This window comes from Felis catus, chromosome A3, assembly GCF_018350175.1.
Source record: "Felis catus isolate Fca126 chromosome A3, F.catus_Fca126_mat1.0, whole genome shotgun sequence".
In the NCBI taxonomy this organism is placed as follows: domain Eukaryota; kingdom Metazoa; phylum Chordata; class Mammalia; order Carnivora; family Felidae; genus Felis; species Felis catus.
The window spans coordinates 61,588,582-61,601,296 of NC_058370.1; the positions used below are offsets into that span (position 1 = coordinate 61,588,582).

The 12,715-nt window shown below is 37.7% G+C and overlaps 1 protein-coding gene across 1 annotated transcript in view; it reads right to left on the reverse strand.

The window, feature by feature from the left end:
- The window catches only part of CNGA3 (cyclic nucleotide gated channel subunit alpha 3), a 75,111-nt gene that overhangs the window by 55,650 nt on the left and 6,746 nt on the right, over nucleotides 1–12,715 (reverse strand). Inside the window, exons 2-3 of the mRNA XM_045054104.1 lie at nucleotides 6,002–6,508; nucleotides 5,630–5,876 (exon numbers count right to left, since the gene is read on the reverse strand). The gene's annotated coding sequence lies outside the window, so the exon portion shown is untranslated. The remainder of the gene's footprint in view (nucleotides 1–5,629; nucleotides 5,877–6,001; nucleotides 6,509–12,715) is intronic.

Consider the following 12,715-nt stretch of genomic DNA (forward strand, 5'->3'; position numbering starts at 1 on the left):
TACTCACACTGATGCCCCCACCTTTTCTGCACTCCTGTGTGGCCAGCCACTAGCTGTGGCTTGCCCTACCTGCATTCTGGGGATTGCTTCCTTCTGGCTCAGGAACTGCAGGCCACCTCAGGTCTGTGCAAACCTGTGAATTTCTCTGACATACATTGAGCTGCAATTATGCCAGCTCCAACAAGGTTTAAATGCCAGTCTTGGGGAGGGGGATCCCCGTTCCAAGTTTGTCCTTCCTTGGTTACTCTCCTTCAGTCCTGTAGTGCCATGTAAACTCTCCTACATCTTATGTTTAATAATCTTTATTTTAATCGTTTCCTGTTTGAATTATTGTGTGGTTTCTGTCTCTTGATTAGATCCACACTGATATACATATAATGAACCAGGGTATCTTTTATATTTTTATCTAGAGAAGGGATCAGAGACTTTTTCTTAAGGGGCTGGATAGTAAGTATTTTAGACTTTCAGGACATATGGTCAATGTCACAAAATTCAACACTCACTCATGTGGAAGGAAGGAAGGAAGGAAGGAAGGAAGGAAGGAAGGAAGGAAAGAAAGAAAGAAAGGAAGAAGGAAAAGGAAGGTTCTTAGCAATCAGAAGTAGAAGGGAACTTCCTCAGATTTATAGAAGTCATTTTAGAAAAGCTTACTGTTAATAATATGCTTAATTTGAAGACTGAGATCAAGAACAAGGCAAGGATGTTCAGTTTTAGCACTTGTATTAAACATTGTAGTGCAAGTCCCAGCCACTACGGCACAGGAAAAAAAAAGAAATGAAATAAATGGCATAAAGATGAGAAAAAGATAACTGTCATTATCCAAAGACAGCATAATCATAGAAAACCCTATATAATTTATTAAAAATATTAGAATAAGTAAATTTAATAAGATTGCAGGATGCAAAACTCAACTGTACTTCTATATATTCTAGCAACAAAAAACAGAATATGAAATTTTAGAAATACCATTTACAACAGTGTCATAGACATAATTATTTAAGAATAAATCTAACACTATGTGCAAGACTATGCACATATGTGTAAAATGTATACACTATGTGTAAAACATTGCTAAAAAACTAAAGACCTAAATAAATGTAAAGATATACTATGTTATGGTATACTCTTATGAAATCTCAGTAGTTTTAAGATTTTTCCCCAAAATTGATTTAAAATTTCACGAAATCCCAATCAAAATCCCAATAGGCTTTATTCTGAAGAAACTGGAGTCTAAAATTTTATGGAAATGCAAAGAATCTAGACTACACATAATAATATTGAAAAAGAAGAACAAAGCTTGAGGATTTATACTACCTGATCTCAAGATTTAGGATAAAGCTAGCACAATTAAAACAGTGTGGTATTGGCATAAGGAACAGCCTAGTGGGACAAAGTAGAAATTCCATGTACATACAGTCAATTGATTTTTACTAAAGGTGCCAAGGCAATTCAGTGGAGAAATAAAATTCATTTTTAGGAAATGGTGATGAAACAACTGGAATTTGTATGAATGGAAACAAATCTCAACTCCTATCTCAGTCCACATAGGAAATTTAATTTGAGAAAAACCATACACAGACCTAAATATAAAGCTACCACCATAATGCATAGGAACAAAAAAGTGGAATATTTTCATGATTTGGGGGTAGGCAAAATTTTCTTAGGACAAAAAAAGGCCCTAACCATAAAGAAACTCCAATAAATTATATTCCATCAAAATAAAAATTTCTCCTCACCCAAAGATACCATTAAGAAAATGAAGACAGTCTTCAAAATAAAGTGTGTACTCTTCAAAATCGTCAGTCATGGGGCGCCTGGGTGGCGCAGTCGGTTAAGCATCCGACTTCAGCCAGGTCACGATCTCGCGGTCCGTGAGTTCGAGCCCCGCGTCGGGCTCTGGGCTGATGGCTCGGAGCCTGGAGCCTATTTCCGATTCTGTGTCTCCCTCTCTCTCTGCCCCTCCCCCGTTCATGCTCTGTCTCTCTCTGTCCCAAAAATAAATAAAAAAACGTTGAAAAAAAAATCGTCAGTCATGAAAGACAATACATAGAGAGATAGACAACTAGACTGAGGGACTGTTCTAAATTAAAGAAGACTAAAGATTAATGACAATTAAATGCAACATGAGCTTGGTTTGGATCCTGACTCTAGCAATTCTTTTTTTTTTTTTTCTATAAAGGATATTATTGTGAGACAAATGATAAGCTTTGCACAAGATCTGTAGATGAGGAACAATTCATATGAAAAAAGATTTCTCTCTGAAACCATGGTGGCCAGGAGGAAAGGGCACAAGTCTTCAAATGTTTTTCAAAGAAAAGACCTGTCAACTTTGAAATCTATATCTGGCAACAATATCCTTCAGAAATGAAAGAGGAAATAAAAACATTGTCAGATGAAGAAAAACTAAGAGAATTTGTGCTAGCAAATCTACCCTTAAAGAATGGCTAGAAAAGGAAATAACAGAAGAAAGTTTGGAACTTCAGAAAAAAGTAATATCAGAATGGGTAAAACTGATGGTTAAAGCAAAAATTATTACACCATCTGATGTAGTGCACAATGTATAAAGAAGAAACACTTAAAACAATTATATTTAAAGAGAGGGAAGGGTAAAGATATCCAAATGACAGTAAGTTTTCTACATTTCTATCAAAATGGTACATTAATACCAGTAGACTATGATGTTTCATAAATACACTGTTAACACCTACGGCTACCACTAAGAAAACTGTACAAAGTGATATACCTAAAAAACTATAAATAGTTAAAAAAAACTGGGTGCTTCAGTTGGTAAGTGTCCAACTCTTGACTTCAGCTTAAGTCATAACCTCACAGTTGTGAGATCAAGCCCTGCATCAGGCTCCATGCCCAGCGAGGAGCCTGCTTAAGATTCTCTTTCTCTCTCTCTCTCTGCTCCTTCCCTGCTCTCTCTCATGAACACTCACTCTCTTTAAAAAAAAAACAAAACTATAAATAAATCAACATAGAATCATTAAAAATTCTTCACAGAATTCTTCTACAGAAAAGAGAAATAGAGAAATGAGAAACAGTGAAAACAAACCAGAAAACAAATAATAAAATGGAAGACTTAAGCCCAAGCATGTAAAAAAATACCTTAAATGTAAATGGTCTCAATAAACCAATTAAAACAGATTGTCAGAGTGTATAGAATAACATGAGCCAATGATATACTATATACATGAAATTTACTTTATGTACAACACTATAGGTAGGTCAAAATAAAAGGAGGAATTTCTTCTCCATCATAGAGATAATGGATAATTGAGACAATATATGTCAAGATGCCTTGAAAAATAAATAATGCTCAACATTCAATTAGTGCCATTCTGGAAGAAGGTCATCATTTTCCCCTACATATTGATAACCACCTTACTTGTTTCTCATCCTGCATTTATTATGTTACCTCTTTCAATCCTGGACATTAAAATTCCCAGGGGGCCAGGGACTAAGTTATTTGATATGACGATGAAGTGGTCCTGTGTATGAGGGTGTTTGAAAGCTGCTGATGGAGAGAATATGGTTTGTTTTGACCCTGATTCCTCTTGGAGCAATGAAACAGCACAACAAGAAGTTTTAGGCCCCCAGAATTTCAAATTCTTAAGCGGAAGCTTAGCTGATGAAGTAAGTTTCCAGGGAAAGTGATTCAGACCCTCTGGACTGACTTCACGCAGTTTATTATTCACAGGATCTGGTTGACATTTAAATCATGCAAATGTATCCTGCTTATCTGTGAGTGGACACAGTACACACATCTGCAGTGACACAGAGCAATGAATAATGTATTTTAGAGGAGACAAGAGTATTTTACATTTCCATTTGACTCTTTGTGAAGTGCTGCTTGTGAATTTCTCTTCTCTATTGAATTGTGATTTCTTAACAAGTGGATAGAGGAATTTATCTTTTTTTCTTCTGCCTCTCCCTCCTTCCTTCCTTCTTTTGTTTTTTTCCCTCTCAATCTTTATCCTTTCTTTATTTCTCTCTCTCCTCTTCATTTCTCTTCTCTGTTTCACCCACTCCCTACCCTGGCTTCCGCCTCCCCTTTGGAGATGAGGGTACAGCTACCATTCTTCCCTGTCCCTTGTGAGCTCACAATCTGTGTTATGTGGGCCCCATGGTTACTGTTAATGCTAATTGGGGTTATGGAAGAAGGGGGAGAGGAGTCATAGGAGGGATACCTGGGAAATTCTTTAGAGATCACTGAATGCAGTAGATCTCCTCCCAAGCACCTGATCCCATTCCTCAAACCCGCCTCCTGTACAGAAAAGACAACCCCCCTCAAGGTTAAATGGCAAGTCTGTGTTGCTCAGCTAGTGACCACCTTTTGTGATCAGGTCATGACTATCTTTCTAGCCAGATCTGTCCCACATGTCCCCTGAGTTCCTTCAGGGTTATGACAGGAGATGGGGAGCCCAATAGGTTTGCTTGTGCCTCTAGCCTATTAAAAAGAGGCTTCAATACAGAATTTGCAGAACTATCAAACACACTGACAACTTTGTGGCTTTTGAAGAACTAAGGTTTGCTCTTTTCACAGAAGATACTTTTCAACAATCCTACTAGGATGAAACCTGCTTGTTAGAGACAGATGCTGAGAAAACATGAACTCAGGTGGTGGCAATACTGTGTTCACAGTGCTTACTCTGTGTTACACACTATGCAAAGCACTTGTAAATTAATTCATTGAATTTCCACAATAAAAAAGGGGGAAACTGAGGCAAGGAGTGGCACCCACCACTGCAGGGTTAGCCTGGCACCAGAGGTGGACTCTTAAGCACGCATTTAAACTGTGTCTCTGTGGTTTCTGCACACCAGGAACCTTTCAGGACTCAGAGTTTTCCCACCAAACACATCCAGCCACACACCAGGGTGTGAACTCTTAGGCCACAAAAATGGTTGTTGATATGTGAATAAAGCTCTCAGTCCATCCAAACCCATCTGCAGAGTCACAGAGAAGGTTAACAGGCTGGGAGAAGTAAGGTGTGGTCCCTTTGATCTTTTCCTGAATAGCCAGCTTTCAGATGAGTCAACTACTGAGGAATCAATAAATGGGCATCTCCCCAGTATGGATGATGCCTTCTCTCCTTGGTTGCCCCCAAACAGTAATCCTTTATGAGAGGTAGACATCTTCCCTTTGGTTTAGATAATCATACCTAGTGGTGGGAGTACTGGCAAAGAGTGTTTCCTGGCCAAATCCCCCAAGATTGGGATCTCCTATTTTATTCCTGATTGTAGCGTCTGGCCCACCCATACTTGTTATATTAGCCAGAGGATATTGGATATACAATGCAAACTATTATCAAGTAGGGATCAAAAAGCTCCTGACTACAGGTTCTGTAAAAGGACCATACTACATGCCTCTTTACCAGATGCCAAATTGTAAAGGACAGGGTAGGGCCTTCCTGCAGGCTCTAGGTAATGTGAAGATCCTCCCTACAATCCCACATCCCAGAGGAACTGCCAGAGGAGGCACCAGCTCATCCATGCTGCCACTGCTATGGCCTAGATTGAATAATTTCTCTGAAATATACACACCCATCAGGGAATTTTGAAGCCCAGGAGGAAGGTTGCCTAAACTAAGGTCCAACCAGTCTACAAATATGTATTTAGCACCTACCTTATGTGCTTGGCTCATCTTATCACATTGAGAAAGACTTCCTACTCTTTGTGAATGGGCTGGTGGAGTCTCAAGACACAGTCATTCACTCCTTGGAACAAAGGTTGATGAGCTTCTGAAGGACTGCTTGAGGAACACCAGGAAGGGCACCAACTTCAACATAGTCATCAATATCTTGAGGGGAGAGTCACAGCACTTTGACTCTGATGGGGGGGCTTGGTGAGGGCTTCCACTGGCTACTTGGTGCCTGGGAAGAAGGAGCTGGATCAGAATGAGACCACCACACATATCTAGGATGTACAGAAGGGGATCTGGGGTATCAGTGGCATATAGGAAGAGAGCAGTTATGGAGAGGGGTGGTGAGATACCAACTTCTCAGTGGCAGGATGGTTCACTGCTGAGAGGGGTGCATGGGCTGCTCCTTCAGGGGCTAAGATCCTGGGAAACTCTCCTGGTGCCTGTGAGTGAAATTGGTAAAAGGAGTTTGGTACTGATGCCAAGTTCATGATTATCATTTGTCCCACGTGGCTCTGGACTTCTCTGAGTGGTGTTCTCTTCCTCACAAGGCATGAGGGTGGAGGCATTTAGGAGGCCCCCTGCCATTTTCTCAGTGTGAGTGTGAGTGATGGTAGTAGCAAAGGTAATGAGAATAATGATTATAGAACAGATAACATTTATTGAGTTCTTACTACGTGCTAGACTCTGTTCCAAGCCCTCTATCCATTTTATGCCCATGACAGCCCTGTGAGGCAGGCATAGTCTTCACTCCAGGTGCCCAGAGGACCTTCTGTAGGGACCACAAACCTGACATCAAGTAGTAAACCAGCTCTGGGTCTTGGAGATCCTTTGCCTTGATGGGAAGGTGCTCAGGGCTCAGACCTGAGAGGGAAGAGAAAAGCATAGTGGGGAGGAGCATTTCCTCTCAGATCACCTGCTTAGGTGCTGGGTCCTCAGGTACGATTTGCTGAGATCCAACTCAGGAACCTGTTAAAAATACAGAATTCCAGGCTCTGCCCCAGGCCCAGAGAGTAAATCTGAATCTCTGGGAGTGGGGCCAGGGGTTCTGCATCTTCAACGGGGCAATTTATAATCATATAAAGTTGCAAACCTCCACTGTATGGTATAACTCCTACCTTGGACTGTTTCTTTGACAAAAAAGGATGGAGTATTGGGAAGACTCACATATAAGGAATATGATTTTGGATTCCTGGCAAGAGGCAATCATATATATTCAAATTTACTCTGGAAGCAGAGAAGCACAAATGAAGCTTTCTGATAATGTGGACAAGATTGCTAGGTTGTACCTCCAAAAACTCCCAGGGAGAGGTTTAAAACCTTGTGACACTCTCCAGCAGATTGGGTGTAATTCCAAATAAAGGCAGAGTTACTTGAAAGTGAAAAAGGCCACTTCAAGGAGCATGAGGCATCCCAGCCTTTGCTTTAAGCAAAGATTTTGCAGTAACACTCTTGCAGGGTTCATAGAAGACCTGCCTGGTGCAGAGTCCTGATTAAATGATACCACCTTGCCTGAATGCCCAAGCTTTGATGGAGACTAAGAAGAAACCCCAGATGGCTCTCTACAGATGTCTAGAATAACTCAAACATGAAAACAGGTAATTCATCAAAAAAGTAGACTAGATCACTGCCTAGGGAGCAAAGATGCAAGACATGCTTTGAGAATTGAGCTGTTGGTGGACCTTGATGTTTTTCCCTTGATCTCAATCACAGCAAAACAGCAAATGAGATATTTCTCTTCTGGGCATGAAGTGTAGGTTAAATATATTAACAAAGAGAGGAGATGTGGAAAAGAAGCAGGAGGAAGAGCCTTATTCAGTTAACCTCCCATAGAAGTCCCAGATCTGAAAGTCCCTGACCACAGTCCTCCAAATCCTAGCCCTTGGGAAAGTAAAGGAAAAAGAACTCCCAGTTAGATACAAGTCTTTCTTTGGAGGCTGGGGGCTGGAAATATGATGTGAGCAAATGTCTGAGGTTGGCCCTGAAGCCGCAGAATATTCCTGGGACAGTGAATGACCCTGTGTAGCCCCTTTAGGAAGACAGGGAGCCTAATGTCCCTGGAAGCCCAGATGAAAGCAGCAGGCCCAGAATTTAGCAGATATGTGCTAAATCAAGAGTTGGATGCTTAACCGATTGAGCCATCCAGGTGCCCCTCCGCATACATTTTAGAATCAGATTCTTAGTTTCAACTATCAAAAAGTCTGCTGGAATTATGTGTGGAATTACATTGACTCTATAGACAGATTTGAGAACTGACGTCTTAATAATTTTGATTTTTTCCAATCTATGAACATGGCATATCTACTTATTTTTGGTCATCTTTAATTTCTCTAAGGAGTGTTTTGTAGTTTACAATGTAGAAGTTGTAATTTCTTTGGTTAAATTTGTTACCAAGTGCTTTGTGGTTTTTGACACTATTTTAAATGTCATTTAAAATTTTTCATTTTCAATTGTCTGTTGCCAGTACATAGAAATACAATGGAGTCTTGTATATCGAGCTTGTATTCTGTGACTTTGCTAAACTCACATACAAGTTCTAATAGTAGTGATGAATATTCTTTAGAATTTTCTATGTAAATAATTATGACTTCTGCAGATAAAGATTTTTTAAGACTTATTTTCTGACCTTAATGGCTTTTCTTTTTCTTGCCAATTGCATTGACTAGGAACTACAGTACAATGTTTAATAGAAGTGGTGGAAGTGGGTATCCCTGCCTTGTTCCCAATCATAGGGAAAAGCATTCATAGTGCTGTAGATTTTTTTTTTTTTGGTAGAGAATTTGAGGGATTTAGGGACTGATCAAGGAAAAAGATGTCATCAGAAGAAGCGTTTACACACAACAAACTTTATTGGATGACATGTGGACAGGATTGAATGAGAGTGTCCCTCACATGAAACCTCTCAGAGGCTTTGAGAGAGAAAGACTGGAGAGGGGGCTTATGTGCCTAGGTGATGTCACTCAGCATCAAGGCAAGCAGTCTCTGGGTGAGAGAGCTCCAAAGAGCAGCAGCTGCTTGGAGTCTAATAACTACAAGGCTCAATAGGTAAGAGCTTTGAGTGAGGTTTTGTGGGGTATGCAAAGCAGTCAATAGCTTAAAAAATGCTTGTTTGGACTATTTAAAAATAATTGTGGATGTCTGGGTGGCTTAGTTGGTTGGGCAACTGACTCTTGATTTCAGCTCAGGTCATCATCTCACCATCCTGTGATCAATCCTGTATTGGCCTTGGCACAGAGCATGGAGCCTGCTTGAGATTCTCTTTCCATCTCTCTCTGCTCCTCCCCTGCTTGCATTCTCTCTAAAAAATAAATAAACTTAAATTTGAATTTGGTGCCATCAGGATCTTGCATTAATGAGTCTCAGCTAGCAGTAGATAGATAATCCACCTGAGGGCCATTTTGGACTCATCTGCATAACAACACCCTTTAATAGTTTGAGGACTTTTTTTCTCTTTTCCCATTTTTCCTGAAAGTTTGTATCATGAATGGATCTTGAGTTGTGTCAAATCATTTTATGTTGCAACAAATTGAATTACATCAACAGAGTTTTGATTATTAAAACAATCTTTCATTCTTGGGATGAATCTGACTTGGTCATGAGGTAGTATCTGTTTTATGTATGGTTGGATTAACTTATATAGTATTATATAGGTTGATTAATTTATATAGTATTTTGCTTTTATTGTAACCCTTGTTTTCATGTTAGTGTTCTACTAGGCTCTTAAGAGTTGAGAAGTACTACCTCTTCCTCTATTGTCTGAAAGCTTTTATGTAAATTGATGTTATTTTTTTCTTTCACTCTTTGACAAAATTCATCAGTGAAACCATCCAGGCCTGGAACTTCTTTTGTGGGAAGGGTTTAGATAACCCATTAAATTTCCTTGATAGATAGGTCATTCAGATTTTCTGCTTCATTTTATGTCAGTTTTGTTTAGTTTATTTTTCAAGGTCCATTTCTCCTTAGTTTTTTAATTTTTCAGGATAAAATTTGTTCAAATTATTCTTTCATTATGATTTTAATGTCTGTAGGATCTCTAGTGATAACCACTCTGTGTTAATTTCTGTTCTTTCCCTTTTTTCTTACTAATTAGAGGTTTATTGATTTTTTTCAAATAACTAACTTTTTGATTTGTCATTTTACCTGGTAATTTCTTCTTTGTGCTATACTTAGGAATATGTTTAATTTCCAAATATTTTGACATTTTAATATCTTATTACCATTGGTTTTTCACTTAATTTCATTGCAATTCAACAACATATTCTGTATGATTTAAATTCTTTTAAATTTATTGAGACTTATTTCATGGCAGAGGCATGTGGACTACCTTGGTGAAAGTACCAAGCACAATGGAAAAGAATGTTTTCTAGAATTTGGAATATAAGTCAAGGTTAAGATGATGTATATATCTTTAGTCATTGTGTGTGTGTGTGTGTGTGTGTGTGTGTGTGTGTTGGCCTATTTGAGAGCTGAGAGAAAGAAGTTAAAACCCACTACTTAAAATCTAGAAACCTTGCAACCATATAGACCCATTTACCACTCAACCAGTTGCCTTTAATGCTATAGTTGCCATATGTATTGTATCTATATCAAGGGAATTGAGAGGAAAAAACAGTTAAAAAAATATTTCCTAGATATTTACCATTTCAGATGCTGGTCATTCCATCCTTAAGATCTGATTTTCTATATTATATATATTTCTTTTAGCCTAAAAAAATTCCTTTAGCATTTCTTACAGTACAAGTCTTCGGATGATAACTTCCCCTGGTTTACTTTTATCTGAAAATGTCTTTATTTTGCTTTTGTTTTTGAAAAATATTTTCCTTTGATATATTCAAATTTGATAGAATTCTGGGTTGAGAAATTTTATTTTTCAACACTTTAATGATGTTGTTCCACCGCCTTTTAGATTCTATAGTTTCTGATGAGAGGTCAGTGATTTCTAATTATTGTTCCTTTTATATAATTTGTCATTTTTTTTCTGGAGGCTTTCAAGATTTTCTCTTTTAGTTTGTTTTTCAACACTGTAACTATGATTTTCTTATTATTTATTTTATCTGGGGTTCACTGAACTTCTTGAATCTATAAATTTATGTCTTTCAAGAAATTTGGGATATTTTTCAGCCAATGCTTCTCCCAATATTTTTTTCCATTCTCTCTCTCCTCTCATTTTAAAATACCAGTTACAAAGTATATTCAATTTTGGGGTATGGCCCCACAATTCCCTGAAATTCTGTTCATTAAAAAATTCTTTTATCTCTTTTTTAGATTAGATAATTTCTATTGATCTATCTCAGATCTACTGACTCTTCTGTTGATAACCCCATTCTTTTTTTTTTTTAACTTAAGATATAATTGTTAGTTCTAGAATTTCCTTTTTTTTTTTTTTATCATTTCTTTGCTGGGATTTCCTGTCTTTTCATTTGTTATAAGCGGCTTTTGCGTACCTGAATGGACATAGTTGTAACAGCTACTTTAAATTCCTTGTCTGATAATCCAACATCTGGGTCATATCAGGTTTATTGCCTTTTCTCTTGAAACTGGATCACATTTTCATGGTTATATGTTGAATAACTTAAAAGTTGTATCCCTTGTATCCCAGAGTTCATGAATATTAGATTGCAGACATTCTGGACTCTGTAACATCACTCAGAACCCTTGATATTTTTATTTAAACAGATTTTAGCTTTCTTGAGCTTAAATGGAAATCTCTGCGTCTTGGATGGCAGATCAAATTTCTGTGCAATTTTAGCCTTGGATGGTGATCTTGTAACGTGCCTGTGCATATGTGGTTAAGGAGTCAGTGAGAGACTTGGGCAAAGTTTATATACACAAAATTTGTGGCTCCCTGTTTTTGGCTTTCTCCTTGTTTGGATGCTCTCTGCACTTTCCAGAACTTATCTCCAAACTTGGTTTTCTGGTTTTTCAACCCAGAAAGACTATGTGTTTTCATTTAGAGAGTAAGCCTCCACATGTGGCACTGACCATTTCCTGCCCCAGCCTGCTCTCCAGCTAAAATACGTAATACTAGGAAATTCGCCACATCAGAATCTGCTTGCCTTAAGTCACTCTCCAGAGTTTCTGGGTAGTTATTACTTGTATTTTGTCCAGAGTTTATAGTTATCTGTCAGAGGGTACTGTGTTAACAGTTTACTCAAACATATTGCAGTGAAATTCCTCTCACCTTTAATTTGGAAGATAGTTCATTGAATATATAATTGTTACAAGTATTTTTTCTTTCTGCACTTTACCATTCCTATATTTCCTAGTCTCCATTGTTTTAGTTGAGAAGTCATTTCATGTTGTGTCATTGTTCCCCTGAGTGTAACATATTGTCCTTCTCTGGTTGCTTTGAAGGTTTTTTCCTTATCATCATCTTTTGGCAGTTTGACTATGATGTGCCTTGGAACAGTTTTATTTGTATTTATCATGTTTAGGATTACTTAGGCTTGTTAGATCTACTAATGTTTTCCACAACATTTTGGAAGTCTCCAATTTTTAAAATTTTTTTCTCTACCTCTTCTTCTAGGACTCCAATTTTATGTATTTGGAAACACTTCAAATCATTCGACAGGTCTCTAAGGTTTTGTTTGCTTTTTTCCAATCCTTTCTGCTTTTCTTTGGATTGGGTAATTTTTATTAACCTATATTCAAGTTCAAAGATTCCCCACTCTGCTGTTCACAGTCCATTTAGTATATGTTTTGTTGTACTTTTCAGCTCTAGAATTTTCCTTTTGCATTTTTAATACCTTCATTTTTCTATTGAGATTTTCTATTAATTTCTTCATATTTACTATATTTTCCTTTAATTCTTTAAATGTATTTATAATAGCTGCTTTAAAGTCAGCTAAATACAACATCTGGACTCAATAAAAATTTCTAATGATGGTCTTTGATCCATCAAAATGGAACACATTTTCCTGTTTCTTTGTATGTCTACTCAGGTTTTTTTTGGTTAAAAACTGGATACTTTAGGGAATATATTCTTGTTATGCTGGATTCTATTGCATTCTTCAAGGCTTTAAAATTAAAAAAAATTTTTGGCTTGCTTGCTTTTTTTTTTTCTATTCTAAT